Raw genomic sequence first — 7,500 nt, 5'->3', positions numbered from 1 at the left:
GACCTAGCTAGGCTCTTTCACATCAAGATGGGAATCTGAACCTCGACAACGACGATGATGCACGGAACCGGCGCACGATAGTGACAAAGCGAGCAAAACTGCTTGGGCCACACAAAAAAAAGTTGTATGTTTCTGGTTACATGGCTACAAAAAATAGGGTAGGTAGGTAGGGATTTTTTTTTTTTGGGGGGGGGGGGGGGGTCAGGGTAGAGAATAACTATACAGTGACGCAAAGAGACTGGACTTACTATACAAAAAGAAAGACAACACATTACAAAACAAATGAGACGAAAGAGATTCGAGGTTATCCCCCTGTGTCGTCTGCCGTCTGTTACTTTCGTTTTGACGCTTTTTTTTTTGTTTTTTACAAATGCAATATAAAAAAAAGTCTAGGGTCGGCGGGAAAAAACTAGGTAGGGTCGGGTGACCAGAAACATACAACTTTTTTTGTGGCCTTATATACACTTTTCCAACGTTATTTATGTTATTTGTTGTTGTTGTTGTTGTTGTTGTTGTTGTTGTTGTAACATGTTGTTGTTATTGTTGATGTTGATGTTGTTGTAAGTGTTCGTAAGTTTTATTGCGGTAAGAAAAACCAGGATGCTGCAGAAATACAGCAGATCATTGTGCTAAACGCTGAGTCTATATTCAAGGGGGCGTGGGACCAATCATTTCGCCAGCCCAACACTTGGAAAATATGTCCACACGTCGTACTGTTGAAAGTCGAATGCTGTTGGACTCTAAGACTACAGCTATAGGTCCCTTCCCTACGCAGAGAAACTCGAGAATTAGCGCATTTTCGCGGACGTCAACATTTGTTGGTTCAGCTTGCCTGTCGTGGTTTGAAGCTGTTTAATCTGGCCCAAAAGCATCGCGGCCAAAACACAAAGAGCAGCTCTCTGAATCAGTTCAGTTTAAATCGGAAAGTTCTCTGCCAAAAGATCGTACGCTGTGCATGAGCCAAGTAATGTGGTGCAGTTTTCTGGCAGACAGTCCTTCCCACTAATCTGTGGTTAGTGCGAAAGGGGTGTGGACTTTCCTCCTCCCTTTTCTCTTCTCACCTGTGCGAGTTATTTATAGGCAGGTGCGCCCACTTTGGCTCTGACAGATGCTCGGTCAAGATATTTGGCGAGCCTGACCGCGCGTTCAACCGGCTGGGGTTAGTGAGGGTAGCGGAAGCATTACAACTTAGAAGAGGGAACAAATTGAGAGAGAAACGCGGAAGAAGAATTAGTGACATGATTTTAGGCCTCCAGGGCTATTTTGAGTTAAGTAAACTTAATAAAAAAAATAATAAACTGATAAAAAAAGCTTTTTTTTTTCAATAAGCACCGCTATCGAGAGTCTTCGTGAAAACCACCAGGAGCATGTATGTGTGTGTCCATTTTTTTGCCTGGTTTGAGACTCCTGCTTTTCTTTGAACTGAACAACAACACACATTGAGAGAGAGAGAGAGAGAGAGAGAGAGAGAGAGAGAGAGAGAGAGAGAGAGAGAGAGAGAGAGAGAGAGATTGGATTGGATTGGATTGTTTACTCATTTAGGCCATAGCCCCTTATGAGGGGGGTGAACATATATACAATGACATAATGACATTTGCACAGAGAGAGAGAGAGAGAGAGAGAGAGAGAGAGAGAGAGAGACAGACAGAGAGAGAAAGAGAGAGAGAGAGAGAAAGACAGACAGAGGGAGAAATAGAGAGAGAGACAGATAGAGAGAGAGATACAGAGAGAGACAGAGAGAGAGAGACAGAGAGAGAGAGCGAGAGAGAGGAAGAGAGATAGAGAGAGAGAGAGAGAGAGAGAGAGAGAGAGAGAGAGAGAACTCGAACTCGAACTCGAAAACTTTATTACCGAGGGATGATAGCATTAGGTCCATATGGTCCTTTCTTACAGCTAGTCCCTACTATAATACACACATGAAACGAAGAACAAGTATGAAGAATAAAAAAAGAAATCAAATAAAACACAATCATGTAGGGAAAAGTATAACAAAACACACACACAAAATTCAAAAGTGTGCTTATTAATGGAAGCATACTATACACTTTCTCTTTCACGCATCCTCACACACACTCGCACAAATTGTACACCGACTTAGTCGTTAGAGAGGTGCTTTCGGAGCTGTCTTTTAAAAGAAGATAATGACAGACATGAATTGATATTTACAGGTAGTGAATTCCAAAGGAACGCACCAGAATAAGAAAAACTGTTTTAAACAAATCAATGCGGGGCCTTGACAAGGCAAGGTTATTTCGAGTGTTTGAATAATATGACGGAGATGATTTGAAGAGTTGTATATGTTGGGGCGTCCTGATAGACGACTTTATACATAAATGAACATTTATTATACAAAAGCTGCTTCTTTAAGCTTAACATCCCAATACTTTTCATCTTTTCCTTTGTAGAAAGAGATGGAGTGGGCAGAACTAGTTTAGCAGCTCTTCGCTGGAGCGAGTTCAGCTTCTTCAAGCAGAGACATACATAGATTGTATGCATGTCTCTGCTTCAAGTGATTCGACTTCACAACACCCGTCCCATACTATGGAAGCATAATCAATATGGGGTTTTATGTGGGCATTTTAAAATAGTTTTCTGGTTTTCACCTATCGGTCGCTTGCATTCGGGGCATAGTAGCTTTTGTACAAACTCAATCAAAAGTTCCAAGTCAATAAACCTGAATCCAGTCAAGCTATCTTCTTTGTCCAACACAACATCAGGAGTTTGTTTCTTCAATTTCACACTCGAAGCTGATGTTTTGACGTCACGTAAATCACTCGGAGAAGTCGGAACATGTGGGATAATGTTTTGGTAGCTGGCGTCGATCGACTCAATCACTGAACGCAAGTCCTGTTCACAAATCTTTTTCGTGGACCAGCATGCTGATTTCCATTAAATTTTCTTTTAGCAGGACGATCAGACCTCCTTGGCTTCGGTTTACCCATTATTTCTTCTTCTTCTTCTTGCGTTCGCCGTCACACCATCAGGTTAGTCTGCGAGACGAATGACGTCGTGGCTTCCAGGTCTTGTCTGCTCCCATAGAGTTTGGTGCGGAGAGGGACTGGTAGCACAACAACCACTTCAACATCCAAGAAGCGTCAACCTTTTATGGTGATGCATTGGACAAAGTGTGGCAAGCATCAGACCCATTATTTCTACTGCGTGTAGTCAAGGAATGTGGAAAACTCAATCAAAACAAAACGTGTACCTGGCAACCGGAAATCATCTATCAAAAAGCAGGATTTGTAAGAAGCGCTCTGATTGGCTGCTGACTTGACCTACAAGGGCCTTTGCTATATGGCTCATGTTCGCATCAGCCAACGAAATATTTTGTTCTAGACAGTTTTCGGTGGTTTCCAACAAGAAAGAGCAGACTGCGAGCTTCAGTTTGGTACTTGAATGAGCTTTCTACGTACAATAGGTAAAATATTATGGCAAATTGAAATTTGTGCATAGATAATTAGTACAGAAAGTGTTAGAAAACAAACAGCATCACATGCAGAATGCACAAATAAACATATTTTTAGTTATAATATTGAGTTTGAAGCATGCAAAAGTGAAAGTACAGTTAACAGAGGTCATGTTAGTATAAAAAGAAAAAATAAGAAATTTAAACACTTTTTTTCTTTTTTCATGGCTTTGTAACTTTGACAAAAGAAACAGGTTTTTAGCAATTTTTTTGCAGATTCCATTGATGTGAGTCTGCCATTTTAGATTATTATCAATAGTAAATCCCAGTAAACGGTGCTCAGCTACTTGCTCAATGGAGTGCTCATTTAGGGACAGACTCAGAGTCATTTAAGAAAGCTGATGTTTTTGTTGAGTGCTGATTATCATAGACTTTGTTTTAACTGGATTAATAAGCATACGGTTTGCAGAACATCACTCAGAAACATCGTTTAGGCTCTGTTGCAATTTTTCTTGAATTTGTGCAGGGCTTTTCCCTGTTGCATGTAATGTAGTATCATCTGCTAACATATGACACTCAACAGATTCAGACTGTAGGTACAAGGGAAAATCATATATACATGCAAAATAATACAGGTCCCAAAACAGACCCCTGTGGCACTCCACATTTCACAGTGCCCTGAGAAGAGTACGTATTGTGTACGTATACAGATTGAACCCTCTCTCTAAGATAAGAGTTAAAAAAAAGCGACAGTGTTAGAACTTTTCAAATAACAATTTAATTTATGTAGAAGGATCTCATGATCCACGATGTCAAAAGTTTTTTTAGGTCCAAGAAAACATCACCAGAAATGTCTAACCTATTAATGGATGAGTACCATGAATCAGGGCAGTGTTTCATGAATGTTGAGAGCGAAAACCAGACTGAAGTTGATGCAAGAGATTGTGGTCCTCCAAATAAGTAACCAGATGTTTCTGAACATGCCTTTCAAGAGGCTTAGATAATACAGATAACAAAGATATAGGTCTAAAATCATGTAAGTCTTTGGTCTCCACGTGTAGCGGCAACAAGAAGAAGAAGAAGAAGAAGATTTAAGTCTTGAGAACCTTTTTTCTTTGGCAAAGGTATGAGAGAGAGAGAGAGAGAGAGAGAGAGAGAGAGAGAGAGAGAGAGAGAGAGAGAGAAAGAGAAAGAGAGAGAGAGAGACTCAGAGAGAAAGAGAGAGAGAGAGAGAGAGAGAGAGGGAGAGAGAGAGAGAGAGCAGAGAGAGAGACACACACACACTCAGACACAGAGAGAGAGACACAGAGACAGAGGAGAGAGAGAGAGAGAGAGAGAGAGAGAGACAGACAGACAGACACACAGACAGAGAGAGACAGACAGAGACAGAGAGAGACAGAGAGAGAGACTGAGAGAGAGAGACTGAGAGTCGGAGAGACACACACAGAGACACAGAGACAGAAACACAGAGACAGAGGAGAGAGAGAGAGAGAGAGAGAGAGAGAGAGAGAGAGAGAGAGAGAGAGAGAGAGAGAGAGAGAGAGAGAGAGAGAGAGAGAGAGAGAGAGAGAATGCTGGACCCACCACCAACTTCCAACCAGCACAGACTTCCCTCATTCAAGGGACACAACCGCGCCTTCGTAAAACCAAACATCAACGGAACAGGTATCCTATTATCTCCCGCAAAAGCGGAATGGCGGCCTTCAGCGCGAGATGTTTACCAAACAAAAGGTCATTTTTTTTTGCGCGCAGCAAGATAGGAATAACAGGAGAGTATTGTTCTGTACTAGTGGAGGCGAGCGCAGTTATCACTTTGAATACAGGGAACACGTCTTTTCACTACACACGCTGGCAACTGTTTTGGTTTGAATCCGCCTGTGGCTAGTCGCTCAAGTTCATTCTGTGTTTATTTGCATCACCAATCGCGGATCATGATTCGCATCCGCCCTTGTCGTTTACTGTCAGCTATAACAGAGGTAGGTTTCATAAACAGTTTTCAGTTGGCTAAAGCTTTCTTGTGTCTTTTGTGTGTGCTCTGTTGAGTCTTTTTTTTGTGTTGCGTGAATGGTGGAGGTGCTTGTTATTCAGCAACGCTGTCAGTGAATGTTTGACGTGATGATTCTTTCAAAAACGGAAGTCAGTGGTTTCATTCCAAGAACTTAGCCTCCTAAAAATCCTTGGTTTAAACAAGATTTTATTCCGAAAATACAGGGTGGCATGTATAAAACGATATTTGTGACTAAAACCGATTATAACTCGTGTTGATTTCATGCATTATCTTAACTGAAGTAGCCATCCTTAAAGGCACAGTAAGCCTCCCGTAAACCATCACAGATACTGTCAGACGTTTACACACAGTACAAACACCCTTCCATTTGAACGCTCACCAAACGGGAACATCCTAGGTGCCCTACGTAAAGAGTGAGCAATTTTTAAAGAACTAATTTTGCAGATTGTCTCGGACACTTTTTGGACCCATCCTGAACTCAGGTCAAAAACAAGTCGCGTAAGGCGAAAATACAATATTTAGTCAAGTAGCTGTCGAACTCACAGAATGAAACTGAACGCAATGCAACGCAGCAAGACCGTATACTCGTGGTCCACCGCTCACGGCATAGGCAGTGAAATTGACAAGAAGAGCGGGGTAGTGGTTACGCTATGCTGCATAGCACGCTTTTCTGTACCTCTCTTCGTTTTAACTTTCTGAGCGTGTTTTTAATCCAAACATATCATATCTATATATTTTTGGAATCAGGAACCGACAAGGAATAAGATGAAAGTGTTTTTAAATTGATTTTGGAAAAAATAATTTGATAATAATGTTTATATATTTAATTTTCAGAGCTTGTTTTTAATCCGAATATAACATATTTATATGTTTTTGGAATCAGCAAATGATGGAAAATAAGATAAACGTAAATTTGGATCGTTTTATACATTTTTATTTTTTTTTACAATTTTCAGATTTTTAATGACCAAAGTCATTAATTAATTTTTAAGCCACCAAGCTGAAATGCAATACCGAACCCCGGGCTTCGTCGAAGAGTACTTGACCAAAATTTCAACCAATTTAGTTGAAAAATGAGGGCGTGACAGTGCCGCCTCAACTTTCACGAAAAGCCGGATATGACGTCATCAAAGACATTTATCAAAAAAATGAAAAAAAAGTTCGGGGATTTCATACCCAGGAACTCTCATGTCAAATTTCATAAAGATCGGTCCAGTAGTTTAGTCTGAATCGCTCTACACACACAGACACACACACACACACAGACACACGCACATACACCACGACCCTCGTTTCGATTCCCCCTCGATGAAAAAATATTTAGTCAAAACTTGACTAAATATAATGAGTTACTTCCCTTCGGGTCTCATTTATTCTGTCGATGTAAACTGGCCATAGCCGTGGATCGATGATTATCCAAATGTTTTTGGACCGTGGTGCGTTTTTGCGCTTGACCTAACTTTTAAAATCTAAATAATAAATTGACAGCTTGTTACACAAACCAAGACAATATCAGTACAATTTGAAGTTGTGAAAGTTTGAAAAAAGAAAAGCCCGGAAGCAGGGTCACGCAAGGGTCGTAGCAGACACACACACACACACACAAGCACGAACGCACGCACGCACGCACGCACGCTAACACACATATTAATTGGCTGCAATCATGCAAAACAAATGAAATCAGATTGAAAACATTTCCTTATAAAGGTGGACGGTTTTGTAAACTGAGACTAGAACAAAAAGAAAACGAAAAGCTCCCTCCATCCTTATTGACATGTGCCCATGCCCACGCAAGCAGCCCCCCCCCTCCACCTCCTCCATCAGCAGCACATAACCCCCATTCCCCAATCCAGTGTTGCCCCCCTCCCCCCTCCCCCAGCCATTATGCAGTGTTACGCCGAACTTGATAAACTCACCCACTAAAAGTCAGAATGAAAAGAAGAAAAGGGCAAGTGATACACGAGCCTCGCTTTTAGCTCTGTTCTTTCATCGCTTGGTCTGTCAAACAGGAAATGGTTCTTTTCGTCCGATAACAAGTAGATTGACTCTTTGAGAGACTCCAGACTCGAGAGAGAGAGAGAGAGAG

At 41.2% G+C, this 7,500-nt stretch overlaps 1 protein-coding gene across 1 annotated transcript in view; it reads left to right on the top strand.

The window, feature by feature from the left end:
• Window positions 1–5,165: 5,165 nt before the first annotated feature.
• LOC138964267 (uncharacterized) overlaps window positions 5,166–7,500 on the top strand; it is a 22,382-nt gene continuing 20,047 nt past the window's right edge. The window contains exon 1 of the mRNA XM_070336193.1: window positions 5,166–5,382. The gene's annotated coding sequence lies outside the window, so the exon portion shown is untranslated. The remainder of the gene's footprint in view (window positions 5,383–7,500) is intronic.

The sequence above is a fragment of the Littorina saxatilis genome, linkage group LG1 (assembly GCF_037325665.1).
Source record: "Littorina saxatilis isolate snail1 linkage group LG1, US_GU_Lsax_2.0, whole genome shotgun sequence".
NCBI lineage: Eukaryota > Metazoa > Mollusca > Gastropoda > Littorinimorpha > Littorinidae > Littorina > Littorina saxatilis.
The sequence above is the reverse complement of the archived record's forward strand: the minus strand, read 5'-3'. Positions and strand labels throughout refer to the sequence as shown.